This window comes from Balaenoptera physalus (assembly GCF_965194825.1).
Source record: "Balaenoptera physalus genome assembly, chromosome: 8".
Lineage (NCBI taxonomy): Eukaryota > Metazoa > Chordata > Mammalia > Artiodactyla > Balaenopteridae > Balaenoptera > Balaenoptera physalus.
The window spans coordinates 101,010,634-101,025,391 of NC_138887.1; the positions used below are offsets into that span (position 1 = coordinate 101,010,634).

The 14,758-nt window shown below is 36.0% G+C and overlaps 1 protein-coding gene and 1 long non-coding RNA gene across 3 annotated transcripts in view; one reads left to right on the forward strand and one right to left on the reverse strand.

Moving 5' to 3' along the window:
- AHCYL2 (adenosylhomocysteinase like 2) overlaps positions 1-14,758 on the forward strand; it is a 175,084-nt gene that overhangs the window by 48,398 nt on the left and 111,928 nt on the right. The gene's annotated exons all lie outside the window — the stretch shown is intronic.
- Positions 5,815-11,928, reverse strand: LOC309666095. The gene is made up of 2 exons (XR_014266892.1): positions 9,799-11,928; positions 5,815-9,425 (listed from the first exon to the last, which is right to left on the reverse strand). It is a non-coding gene; the product is annotated as an uncharacterized lncRNA (long non-coding RNA).

Sequence of the window (14,758 nt, forward strand, 5' to 3'; positions counted from 1 at the left end):
CCCTAGCTAACATCATCTGGAGAGAAGAACTGAGGTCCCAGACAAACAGCTCCTCTTGAGACATCCCAACCATCTTCATCCATTCAAGTCATCCATCCCATCTGAGGTCCCAGACATTGTGGATCAGAGACACGCTGTCTCAGCTGTGCCCTACTAGAATTTCTGGCCCGCAGAATCATGAGAATAATAAATGATCATTGTTTACCACTGTTTGGGGGTAGTTTTTTTTTTATGCAGTAATAGATAATTGGAACATTGTCAGATTAAATAGAAAATAATCTGGCTCTATGCAGTTTATAAAAGGCATACCTAATAAAACATAAGGAATCAGAGAGATTGAAAGTAAAGGTATGGAAAAACATATTCTAAAAGAAAGTTGGTATAGCAGGGTAATAGTAGGCAAAATTAACTTGAAGGTAAAAATTATTATTATAGTTAAAAATCATCACAAAATATTATAAAAGGAATAATTAACCAGGAAGCTATAATAATTCCAAATCAGTATGCATTTGATACTATGGCCTCAAAATATATATAGATAGAATACAGATAGAATACAAAGTATATAGAGAGAATACAGGAAGAAAATATATAGATACAATTATAAGAAAAAGATAAATCTACAAAGCAGGAAATTTTAATATCTTTTTCAATAATTGATGGTCAAACAGACAAAAAATTTGAGAATTGTTGAACAAACAACTAACAAGTTTGATTTGGTGGGCCTGTACAGAGCCCTGCACCTAATACATGAGAATATACTTTCTTTTTAAGTAGTTTTTAAAAAATTGAATGCATACTGAATTCATAAAGCAAGTTTCAACAAAACCAGTGAATGGTGTTATGCAGACTATGTTCTCTTATTCATTTCAGTTAAGATTGAAATTAAACCAAATGATGATCAAAATAACTTTATTTATTTGGAAATTTAAAAGCATTCTCTAAGTAACTCATAGGTCAAAGAAGAAATAATAATAGAAATTAGAAATAAAACTAACTTACCAAAACTGACTCAGGAAGGAATAAAAACCTGAATAAACCTATAATCATTAAACATATTCAATTATAAATAAAAATCTGCCCAATAGAAAAGAGGCACAGATGGAATTATTTTAAGTTTGATAAAAGTATAATTGACATACAATAAACTGCATATACTTAAAGTGTACAATTTGAAAAATGTGAAGGAACCATGTTGGACAGTCCAGCCCTAGCTAACATCATCTGGAGAGAAGAACTGAGGTCCCAGACAAATAGCTCCTCTTGAGACATCCCAACCATCTTCATCCATTCAAGTCATCCATCCCATCTGAGGTCCCAGACATTGTGGATCAGAGACACGCTGTCTTTTGATGTAGGTAATCAACCATGAAACTGTCATCACAATTAAGATAAAGAATATATCCATCACCCCTAAAGTCTTCTGCCCCTTCCCACCACCTAACCTCATCCCTAGGCAATCACTGATCTGTTTTATGTTACAATAGATGAGTTTGCATTTTCTAGAAGTTTATATAAATGTAATCATGCAGTATATGCTCTTTTTTGAGGGTGGGGAACATTATGCTTCACTTACTAAGCATCACTATTTTGAGATTCATTCATATTGTGAGTAGTCAAAGGCTCATTCCTTTTCATTGCTTAGTAGTATTCCATTGTATGACTAGACCACACTTTGTTTTTCACCTATTGACAGACATTTAGGTTATTTCCAGCTTGGGGCTATTATAAATGCTTCTATGAACATTTCTGTAGAAGTGTTTGTAGACATATGCTTTCATTCCTCTTTGTTAAATATCTAGGAGTGTAATAGTTGGATCATATAAGTGTATGTTTAAGAAACTGCCAAACTGTTTTGCAGAGTGGTTTTGCCATTTTTCAATCTTACTGGCAGTATAGGAGATTTTGAATTCCTCCACATCCTTGTCAACATTTGGTATCACAAGTCTTTATTTTTAGCCATTCTAATAAGTGTATATAGCATATAGTTGAGATTTGCTTTGCTAATTCATTTGACAATCTGTTTTTCAGTTGACTTTTTTGAACCATTTATATTTAAAGTGATTTTTGATATGGTTAGATTTAAACCAACCATCTTGCTATTTGTTTTCTATTTGTCCCATCTGTTCTAGTTCCAATTTTTTCTTTCTGTCTTATCTTGGATTAATTCATTATTTTTTATCATTCTCTTTTATTCCTTTGTTGGCTGCTTTTTGTTTTGTTTTGTTTTACTGGCTGATTTAAATCTGACTTGTAGTATACATCTTCAACTTATCACAGTTTGCCTTTAAATGATGTTATACCACCTCACCTACAGTATAAAAAGTTTACAATAAACTAAAAAAAAAAGTTTACAATAGTTCTTAGACAATAGAAGAAATACTCCCCTTTCTTTCCTTTCAGGCTTTGTGCTATTTTTGTCATACATTTTCTCCTTTTATTATGAACCCCATGCCATTTCATATCAACAGTAAACTATCTCAGAAAGAGTTTAAATAATAAGAAAAAACCTTATATAAGTACTCATGTAGTTATTCTTTCTGGTACCCTTCATTCCTTTGTGCAGATTGAGATTTTCATCTGGTATAGTCTTTCTCCTTAAAGAAATATTCTACATATTTCTACATAGTTTTTTGAATATAGAATACACGTATAATAACTGTTTTAATCCCCTTGTCTGCTAATTCTAACATTTATGTCAATTCTGTGTTGGTTTCAGCTGACTGATTTTTCTCCTTTTATGGGTCATATCTTCCTGATTCTTTACATGTCTGGTAAACTTGCTTAGATTCCAGACATTTTTCCAGAGTTTTACCTTGTTGGATACTGAGTCTTTTTCTTTTTCTTTGTTTTGTATCACAGTTAAGTTATTGATACAGCTTGACCCTTCCTGGTCTTGCTTTTAGGATTTGTTAGGTGGAGCCAGAGCAGTTTTCCATCTAGGGTAATTATTTCTCCAAGACCCTTCTGAATACTCTACCCAGTGCTCTGTAAATTATGGGGTTTTCCATTCTGGTTCGTAGGAACAGGCATTATTCCTATTCTGTTTGAGTGCCAGTTAGTGTACCCTCTTAACTCCTTTGAATGGTTCCTTACATGCAATCACTGATCAGTACTCTGCTGAATTCTTGAGGGTATACTGAATACCTATCTCCAGAGTGTTCTGTCTGTACAGCCTCTCTTCTCCAGCACTCTGTCCTGCCAAGTCTCAGCTCCATCTCCTCAACTGAGATAGTCTGCTGGGCTCTATCTGGGTTCCTGCTCCCTGACCTATGCCCTGAAAATAGTCTCAAGGCAGTAAGTTGAGGTATTCATAGAACTCACCTCGCTTGTTTCCTGTCTCTCGGGCATCACTGTCCTTCATTCATAGTCTGATGAGCAGTGTCTTCAAAACCGTTGTTTCATATATTTTGTCTGTTCTTTTGTTTCTTGAGGCAGGTACGTAAATCCTTTACATGTTACCCCATATTGGCTGGAAATAGAAGTCCCCTATTTTTTATACTTTTTAGTGTACTTAAAATGTTTTGTGATAAATACATAAACCAAGCAGGTATATTTGTCAAAGGTAAGGTAGCGATTAGAATTTTCCAGACTTGGGTTAAACTTCACCTTCTTCTCAAACATTTCGGGAGATTAAAGTTTTATATTTCAGGTGTTTTTTAGGTAATTCCTTTTGCTTTGATTCTAGTAGCATTCACTGGTTATCTTTAAAACAAAAAGATTTATTATGTTCTGTTATTTTATGACTAGAGCAATACTTCTTGTATACTTCTTGTAATACTTCTTGTATTCAGGCCCTGAGACCTGAATTCATATCACTATCTTGTTTCATATTAGCTTCCAAATAGCATCAGGTGGTCATTTTTTACTTTAAAACCAGTCTACTAATCTGGTCTAATTTGATCTTGTGACCTCAGGGAAGAAACCTCCCACAAATAGAATAAAGAGACATCCTGAGGCTTTAAAAAACAAAACAGAGATCCAAATATTAAAACCATTTAAATATCTTTAAACCTTTCCACAATGGAGTCATTTAAAAAAAAAAAAAAAAAAGCACTGTCCTCTAGCCTGGTTAATGAATTTTTTAATTTGAATACTATTTTATTATAAATAATTTATTTTCAAGATTTCCTGCGGTAGGAAGACTGTGTTCTAGTTGAATAGTTTAAGGGAATTGATAAGAACATGAATTCTGTTGATAGACGTAATAAAGGAAAGAAAAATAAGGGGTTGGGGTTGATTTTGAGTAGAGAGTGAATCTGAAGTTAAGATGAGAGAGCTTACCAGTCTTCTCAGAGAGGAAGTAGGGTCATCTGACAAAAGTGAGGAATAGGAAAATTCAGCCTCTAGTTGGGATAGAAAAAGCTTGGAATATCTGTATGGAGACTTGTTCTGTAGCAGTGTGATTCTCACCTTTCTGAGGATGAGGATAAGATTCTAGGTTATCACTTAACTCTTGCTTTTTTTTTTCCCCCTCTATGTTCAATATGCAATTGTTGATTAATTGAAAAGGAGTGGGAATGAAAAAAATTTTTTAAAGAAATTTTTTTCATAGCAGGAAAGTATATCATGAAATAGAAATTTCAGGGAGTTCCCTGGTGATCCAATGGTTAGGACTCCATGCTTTCACTGCCGAGGGCCTGCCTGGGTTCATTCCCTGGTCGGGGAACTAAGATCCCACAAGCTGCGTGGCATGCCCAAAAAAAAAAAAAGAAAAAAGAAAAGAAAATTCAAATCATTAGCTTCTGGAGTGGTTTTTTCTTCAAATTGGAGTAGTGCAGTTTTTATTGTATCAATTTAGAGAATTATAGTTCTAGGAAAGTGGACAAATTTCAGATGTCTTCCACGATATTTTTATAAAGGTGAAATCCAGTTAAAATGCCTTGGAGTATAAAAGATTAGAAGACATGATTTCGAGGAGTCCAGTGCTGCTCAAGGGTTAGTGAGAGGATGGGACAGCCAACTCCAGGTATTTGCATTTATACGTATGTTTGTAAGTAGGTATTTATAGCCAGCATCAGCTGTTCAGGGCTACCGTCTTTTCTTTCTCTCGTGTCTGTGTCCTGCCTGATATATTTATGTATGTAGCCTTCCTCATGCATGTATTGTATGTCTGTATGTATTTACAGCTAACATCAGCTATGTTTAAGGCTTCATTCTTTTCTTTCTTTCCCATCTGTGGTTTCCTTGAGTCATTTCTTCAAGAGCTCACCCAACGTTGTTAAACTGAATTAAACTTCAGGTTTTTGTTAGAAGAATTGGGCAGAGATCAGTGCATAGAGTTCCTAATGGAGAATCCACAAGGCAAGGAAATGAACAGCTCTCTGTGTCCTGAGATGACCAGCTTTCCTACCCTGACCAGGAAGCATTGTTTTGCCAAAGTCTTCCCATGGTGTCAGGGAACTGGGATTGAGGACTCTAACTTTGGCAAGTCTTAATGAAAAGGAAAAAAGACTACAAAAGAAAGAGTTTAGGTTCTTGGACTAAGTGCTAATCTCCCTCCAAAGGGAAATGTTCTTCCTGACCTTGTAGAATCCAAGTGATTCTTAGGATTCTTCATATCTTTTTATAGTTGTGAGCAGTAATCCTCTCTCTCTTTAAACCAGGACACCTCCCCCCCATAAATTTTAAATTTTAGGTATATCAAACCAACTAGTTTTAGAGCAGTGTCCTTTGTAGGGTGGAAATGAGAGAAATGAGGCTATGCAGCATAAAATGGAATGTAAGGTGATGTAGTGACAGACATAATTAGAGTTCTATGTATTCTAGTGCAGTAGTTCTCAAACTTTTTGGTCTCAGGAGCCCTTTATACTCTTTTTTTTTTTTAACATCTTTATTGGAGTATAATTGCTTTACAATGTTGTATTAGTTTCTGCTGTATAACAAAGTGAATCAGTTATATGTATACATATATCCTCATATCCCCTCCCTCTTGTGCCTCACTCCCACCCTCCCTATCCCACCCCACTAAGTGGTCACAAAGCACTGAGCTGATCTCAGCTGTGCTATGCAGCTGCTTCCCACTAGCTATCTGTTTTACATTTGGTAGTGTATATGTGTCAATGCTACTCTCTCACTTCGTCCCAGCTTACCCTTCCCCCTCCCCGTGTCCTCAAGTCCATTCTCTACATCTGCGTCTTTATTCCTGTCCTGCCCCTAGGTTCTTCAGAACTTTTTTTTTTTTTTTTTAGATTCCATACATATGTGTTAGCATACGGTATTTGTTTTTCTCTTTCTGACTTACTTCACTCTCTATGATAGACTCTAGGTCCATCCACCTCACTACAAATAACTCAATTTCGTTTCTTTTTATGGCTGAGTAATATTCCATCGTATATATGTGCCACACCTTCTTTATCCATTCATCTGTCGATGGGCACTTAGGGTGCTTCCACATCCTGGCTATTGTAAATAGTGCTGCAATGAACATTGTGGTACATGTCTCTTTTTGAATTATGGTTTTCTCAGGGTATATGCCCAGTAGTGGTATTGCTGGGTCATATGGTACTCTTAAAATGTGAGGATCCCAAAGAGCTTTTGTGTAAGAGGGTTATATCCATCACGATTTACTATATTAGAAATTGAAGCTGAGAATTTAAATTTATTTATTTATTTAATATAACAATAATAAATACATCATGTTACTATTTATTTAAAACTGAGAAATTAAAAAATATTTATATATTTTATTTGAAAAATAATCGGCCCATTACATGTTAACATAAATAACATTTTCACGAAGAAGACTTCCCTGGCGGTCCAGTGGTTAAGACTCCATGCTTCTACTGCAGGGGGTTAATCTCTGGTGCCATGTGGCATGGCTGAAAAAAAAAAAAAAAGAATATATTTTCCAAAACAAGAAAACATTTAGTGAGAAAAAAGGCATTGTTTTATATTTTTGCAAATCTCTTTGGTATCTGGCTTCATTAAAAAACAGCTTGAATTTTGTATCTGCTTTTGCATTTGGTCTGGTGTATTTCCACACATCATGTATCCTCTGGAAAACCCCGCCGCTGTACACTTACAAGATGAGAGTGAAAAAGGAAAATATCATCTTAGTATTACCACAAAAATACTTTTGATCTCAGGCACCTCCTGAAAGTGCCTCACTATCTCCATGGGGTTCTGGACCACTCTTCCCAAACTATTTATGTGTAGGATAAAAGAAGCATAGGAGTTATCACCATTGGATAAAGCAAAATTTTCCATGAGTTTAACGAGTACTGGCTGTTTAACCTAATATTTAAGCAGTATAACAGCCGGACTCCAGAATTGAGGTGGGTGGGATAGCCAAAACCTCCAAGCATTGAACTGGGAGTCAGTTCCAGTTCATGTGCTTTTTAAAAGTAGTTGTTGTTCAGTGTTTTTGTGTGATATTGTTAACCAGTGGGAGAAGAAAATTGAGCCGTATCCCTGGGGAAGAACCAAAGAATTTAAGAGATAAAAATGACCTTTAAAAATAATCTAGTCATAACATTTTAGACTTTTCAGAATTGAAAAGTACCTGAGAGGTCATCTAATCCAATCCTTAAGCTTTATAATAATTATAAGTAGTACTTGTGATGTACAGCCTAAGTGCTTTACATACAGTCAGCCTCTCTCTTTCTCGTGTTATTTTGATCTTTACTGTTTCTTTTTAATGTTTTTTATAGTAGACAATGTCAAATATGTACCCCATCACCCACCTAGTACTACCCCTACTCACTCCTGCCTCCTCCCTAGATTATTGGATGCAAATTCTAGACATTTTATAATATCATCTATAAACATAACCATATACATCTCTAAAAGATAAGGGCTTTGAATAAATAACCATAATTCCATTCTTACACTTAAAAATTTAACAATAATGCTTTAATAGCATCAAAACCCAGTGAGTGTTTGCGTTTCCCCACTTGTGTCACACATACATATATTTTTTTTCTAGTGTGTTTGAATTGGGATGCAAATAAATTTGTACAGTACAGTTGGTTGATTTATCTTTTAAGACTGTCCATCTCTTTCTCTCTCTTTTTTTCTTTCGTAATTTTTTCTTGTAAAAACTGAGTCATTTGTCTTGTGGAGTTTCCTTGAGTCTGAATTTTGCTGATCACATCTCTGTGGTGCCTTTTAGCATGTTCCTTTCCCTTCTGCATTTCCTTTAAATTGGTACTTAAATTTAGAAGTTTGCTCAGACTTCTTCAAGAGCGGTAAGTACTTCTATCAGGAGGTACTGACTCTCTTTTTGTGATGCCAGTAGCTATTAATGATGTCAGTAGCTATTAGATCCATTAAATCATTAAGAGCTGCAAAATAGTGATATTCTAATCTGTTATTCTTTATTTATTAGATGGGATACTTCCATAAAGAGAAACTCTCCCTTATCTACTATGTGATTACCCAGTGGTATAGTTCATATAAGAAAGTCAGGATGAATGCTTGATTCTTTCTTTTGATTCATCAGTTTTCAGAATAATGAATCGGTTCACTAGCATTTGCCAGTGGTGACCGGTTAGGGTTTTTTGTTTTGCTTTGTTTTTGGTATCATTATGAATGCCTAGATTTAAACATTTTTTAATATGCTTCAATCCATTGCTGTTATCATTGTACATTATTCCTTACCTAATAATTTTACAAGTTTGTTCTTCTAATAGACTAAGCTTGAAGATGAGGACATGTCTTAGTCATCTTTGTGTCCCTGGTGCCTAGCACATGGCTTTCAATAAATGTTTGTTAAATGAATGAATGAATTAATGAGTGTTCTGAGCAACATTTTAAAATATGAGTTCATCTTAGAGACATGACAGAGGAACAGTGTCAAGTATGGCTTCCCTGCTTGATCTGAGAAAAGATAACACAACAGTGAAAAATATTCTAATGAATGTGAAAGAAAAAGGAGTTTTTAAAAAGTAAGTGTTATTTAATTGCTATTTGTTAGAAGGCATGGAGTTGTTTACCCCATTATTTCCAGTGAGTCTTTTCATTGTAGTTTTGTTCAAAGGAATAAATCAGAATCTTTGTTTTTACTTCTTTGCTAGAAGATAAATAACATTTAAAAGCATCTTCTCCCACCCGCAACCTGTTCTTTTCTCCCTTAATATAAATGGCAAAGAACATTTACATCATCGTCAAGCATACATTCCCCAGAGTTTATCCATTTATTTTACAAAATCCTAAAAAAAATTTGCAAGACAGTAATGCAAAACTAACTTTAAGTACCCACCATATGGTAGGCACTGTTCTGAGGGCTTTTATGTGGAATATATATATAATTTATTACCACAACCTTATTAAGTAGGTAGGATTATTATCATCCTCCTATTTCATAGATGAAGTAATAGAAGTACAGAGATTAAGTAACTTGCCCAAGGTTACACAACTAGTGAATGTTAGAGCCAGGATTCAAATCATGTGTTCTTTCTCCAGAGCCTGTGCTGTTAAATTACCTTTAGTGGGCTTCCCTGGTGGCGCAGTGGTTGGGGGTCCGCCTGCCAATGCAGGGGACACGGGTTCAAGCCCTGGTCCGGGAAGATCCCACATGCCGCGGAGCAACTGAGCCCGTGCGCCACAACTCCTGAGACTGCGCTCTGGAGCCCACGAGCCACAACTGCTGGGCCTGCGTGCCACAACTACTGAGGCTCGTGTGCCTAGAGCCCGTGCTCCGCAGCGAGAGAAGCCACTGCAGTGAGGGGCCCGCGCACCGCGGCGAAGAGTGGCCCCCTCTCGCCACAACTAGAAAAAGCCCGCGCGCAGCAGCGGAGACCCAATACAGCCAAAAATATATAAATAAAATAAATAAATTAAAAAAAAAAAAATTACCTTTAGTGACCTAACCACAGACTTTTGCAGGATGGGAGGGTGCTCATAAAAGAATTTTATGGTCATGTGGTAAAATTATTCATTTAGTGTCACAAAATCTGTCATGTTTTAATGATAAATAATTATGGCTAAGCCAGTTTTTTTTTTTTTAATGAAACTTTATTCCTAGAAAAGTCAATCTTAATTTTTTTCCCTAGGTCATCATTTCATAGATGGTATTAAAGCAAATAAGTGTGAACAAATTCTTATTATCCTCTATTTTATTATAAAACAATTAGATTCATAGAATTTGGAAATCTTAAACATTTTTAGGAGGAACAGTACTTGTAACATTTGTTTGCCATCACTTTCCCTTTGATTAGGGCAAGTGATTTTGTTTTGTGTGGTTACTAACGTGTTCATAGCATGCTACTTGAGCCCTGAAGAGGCAGTTGTCCTAGTTTCTTCATCGCTCCTTGCTTCCATCATTACTATGAATTTATGCATGAGAAAAAGAAAATAACTCACAGGCACTATAATAATCTGTAATTGTCACAACTAAGGCTGTAACATGTATAATTGAGTCCACTGGTTGTGCAAAATTCCTGGCTGACTGGCTGTATGTCACTTCTTTCTCTCCCACTCAATAAAATTGAACGTAATATGAGAATGAAAGTGGCATTAATTGAGAAAACTTTGAACTTAATTTATTTATAAAAGTATTAAGTATTATTACAAATAAGTTATCTGGATCACAGCTTTACAACTTTTAAAAATATTTATTTATTTAATTTTTTGGCTGCATCGGGTCTTAGCTGTGGCACATGGGATCTTTGTTGCAGCATGCGGGATCTTTCGTTGTGGTGTGTGGGCTCTTCGTTGCAGCACATGGGCTTCTCTCTCTAGTTGTGGCATGCGGGCTCAGTAGTTGCAGTGCACGGGCTTTCTAGTTGTGGCATGCATGCTCTGTAGTTGCAGCACGTGGGCTTAGATTCCCCAAGGCATGTGGGATCCTAGTTCCCTGACCAGGGATTGAACGTGCGTCCCCTGCATTGGAAAGCAGATTCTTAACCACTGGAACACCAGGGAAGTCCCCACAGCTTTACAGCTTGACTTCTGGATTGAGAAACATTACCTTTTTTTTTTTTCATGGTGTATGATCCTTTTAAAGTATTGTTGAATTTGGTTTGCTAATATTTTGTTGAGGATTTTTGCATCTATGCTCATCAGTGATATTGGCCTGTAATTTTCTTTTTTTGTGATATCTTTGTCTGGTTTTGGTATCAGGGTATGCTGGTCTTGTAGAGTGAGTTCAGAAGCATTCCTTCCTCTACAATTTTTGGGAATAATTTGAGAAGGATAGTGTTAACTCTTCTCTAAATGTTTGGTAGAATTTACCTGTGAAGCTGTCTGGTCCTGGACTTTTGTTTTTTGTGAGTTTTTTTTTTTATTACTGATTCAGTGTCATTAGTGGTAATTAGTCTGTTCATGTTTTCTATTTCTTCCTTGATTCAGTCTTGGGAGAGTGTACATTTCTAGAAATTTGTCCATTTCCTCTAGGTTGTCCATTTTATTGGTGTATAATTGTTCGTAGTAATCCCTTTTGTATTTCTGTGGTGTTGGTTGTAACTTCTTTTTCATTTCTGATTTTTTTGGGCTTTCTTTTTTTCCTGGTGAGTCTGACTAAAGTTTTATCAATTTGTTTATCTTTTCAAAGAACCAGCTCTTAGTTTCATTGATCTTTTCTATTGGTTTTTTTTTAGTCTCTATTTCATTTATTTCTGCTCTGAGCTTTTTGATTTCTTTCCTTCTACTAACTATGGTTTTTGTTCATTGTTCTTTCTTTCTTTTTTCTTTTTTTGGCTGTGCAGCTTGCAGGATCTCAGTTTCCCTGATCAGGGATTGAACCTGGGGCCATGTCAGTGAAAGCCTGGAATCCTAACCACTAGGCCACCAGGGAACTCCCTATTTTTCTTTTTCTAGTTGTTTTAGGTGAAAGTTTAAAGTTGTTTATTTGAGGTTTTTCTTGTTTCCTAAGGTAGGCTTCTCTTGCTATATACTTCCCTCTTAGAACTTATTTTTCTGTGTCTTATAGATTTTGAATTGTTTTCATATGCCTCCAGTTTTGTTTTGTTTTTTTGATTTCTTCTTTGATTTCTCCAATGATCCATTGGTTGTTTTTGTTTGTTTGTTTGTTTTTCACTTTTGGCTGCATCAGGTCTTTGTTGCTGTGCATGGGCTTTCTCTAGTTGCGGCGAGCAGGGGCTACTCTTCGTTGCGGTGCACAGGCTTCTCATTGCGGTGGCTTCTCTTGTTGCAGAGCATGGGCTCTAGACACATGGGCTTCAGTTGTTGTGGCACACGGGCTCAGTAGTTGTGGCTCGTGGGCTCTAGAGAGCAGGCTCAGTAGTTGTGGCACACGGGCTTAGTTGCTCCATGGCATGTGGGATCTTCCTGGACCAGGGATCGAACTCATGTCCCCTGCATTGGCAGGCAGATTCTTATCCACTGCGCCACCAGGGAAGTCCCCCATTGGTTGTTTGGTAGCATATTGTTTAGTCTCCAAGTATCTGTGTTTCTTGCAGTTTTTTTTCTTGCAGTTGATTTCTAGTCTCATAGTGTTGTCAGAAAGATCTTGATGTGATTTCAGTCTTCTTAAATTTGCTGAGACTTGCTTTGTGGCTTAGCATGTGATCTGTCCTGTAGAATGTTCCTTGTGTACTTGAGAAAAGATTGTGTATTCTGCTGCTTTTGGATGGAATGTTCTGTGTATTTTTATTGAGTCCATCTGATCTAACGTGTTGGAGAAACATTACCTTTGAAGCATATTGCTTAACCACCTTTCTTCAGATTGATACAGCAGAGACATCTAGTAGCATTCTTTTATTTCTATCTTTGAAACTTTTGTTTGGGAAGCTCAGGTTTTTTTCTTTTTTTTTTGGAAGCTCAGTTTCAACGGTTGAGGAAAAGGAAGTTTTAGAAAAGGAAACCAAGAATAACAATGCTAAATTTATTTTAATAAATAATATGTTACTGATTTCCTATATCTGAGAGAGAAGAAATATTTTTGCAGCACATAAAAGTTATTTGCAAATATATTTATGCCCCTTCAACTAATATCAGTGTCTGAATATGGCCTTGAAAATGTTCTAGTAGAAACCACGAAGTGATTATGACCACAGAATAAAATTTATCTGAGGGAACCCAGCACACATCCAACTTTTTTCAAACAAAAACAATAAAAACAGCAACAACAAATATGGGTTCTTATATGTGAGGGGCTTAACATGTTGAAGGCTTTGAAATATTTATTGGAATTATTTTTTAACTATTTATCAAAATATAGTAAATCCAGGGAAGGAGATGGCTTAGTATGAATTTATGTGTTGTATTGAGAATAAGACTCAGATGTGATTTGTTCTAAACTAAGAAATTCATTTGAGAGACTGTTAATTCACTTTTAGGAACTTATTTCATAGTCAATGTGATTATTCATTTATTGGTTGTGAAAAGTGCTTCATCCCATTTGGCTTATTTGGTCGTAGTGGAGAAGGATTATTTAGATTAATGTTCATATTATTTCATTGTGTATGGATCAACCAGTTATTTTGTAGGAAACGTAACATTAATTCAGCTCTTTATTGGGAGGCTGAATGGTGTTTTCTAGCTGCCATCCAAATATATGTTTACTTGGTAGAACAATTACTTTGTGTACCCATGATAAATGTTATTTATTTGGACACATTTGCCTTTTTCTATTTTTTCTTAATTGGTTTGACTGCATCTCTAAAAGCTGCTCATTAGACTGACAGCCAAAAAACCCCATGTCTGAGGGAAGTGCCAAGAAAGTGTTAATGTTCCAATCTCCCTCATCCCTTAATTTTTAGAGGTTGCTGAAATCAGATAAGTTAGACTCTCTCAAGGGCTGGTGATCTGTTTAGGACTGTTCCAGGGAAGGGAATTAACATTTGAGTTCCTTTTATGTATCAGGCGCTTAACATGTGTTAACTCACTCAATTTAACTTAGAGTTTTGTGAGGTAGATGGTATGCCGATTTTACAGATAAAGAAATTACGGCTAATTATCAATTTACCCTAAGTCATATACCTTAAGTGGCAATACTTTGAACCCATCTCAGTCTCCAAAGACCACTTTTTCTACTACACCACACGAATCTGTACTACACTAACATGACTGAACATGCTGTCTTCTGTTAGTAAATGCTTCAATAAGTTGGGGCAGATAATAAGATTAGTAGACATACTAAAGAGATTGCAGGGATATGTAGTGTGTAGGAATTGCAGGACTATAGGAAAACAACATATTAAATCCAACACCTAACACTGGACAAGTGATATATTGCTTTTGTTACATTTTCCCAGTGTTGAAAATGAGGATAATATCTGTTCTACATCCCCAGTGGGGTCTTGAGAGATAGAGAGAGAGTGAGAGAGAGTGTGTGTGTGTGTGTGTGTGTGTGTGTGTTTGTGTGCGTGTGTGTGTGTATGTGTAAGCTTTGAAAATTATAAAACTTTTACATATGTAAAGTATTATGTATTATGATTACGGAGAGTTGTGTAGCTTGGTGGATTGGTATTCTTTTAACTAAGGAACAATTAGTTGATCTTGGCAGTAGGCCACTGGAACTCAAAGAAATAGCATCTGTCAATCACAGTAATTTCTTGGAAGGAAGAATTGAAAAATAGCACAGCAGTTATTCTCCTTGACCTCTTTCTCTGAAAGGGAATTTTATTAGGCAAGCTGGTTTCATAATAGAGTAGAGCCTCTCCCTTCTCTCTAGGGAATTGAAGCTGAGCAGCCAGACTTTTTCTGTGAAGCTACAATAATCTGGTTTTAAAGGATTTAACTAAATTTATTGTGATTAACATTTTATGAGGGATGTCCACCACAGAGCAGCAGCTTTAAAAATGTTACATATGAGTTGGTCTATGTCCCTAGGTTGAGAACAGTAAACTGCAAC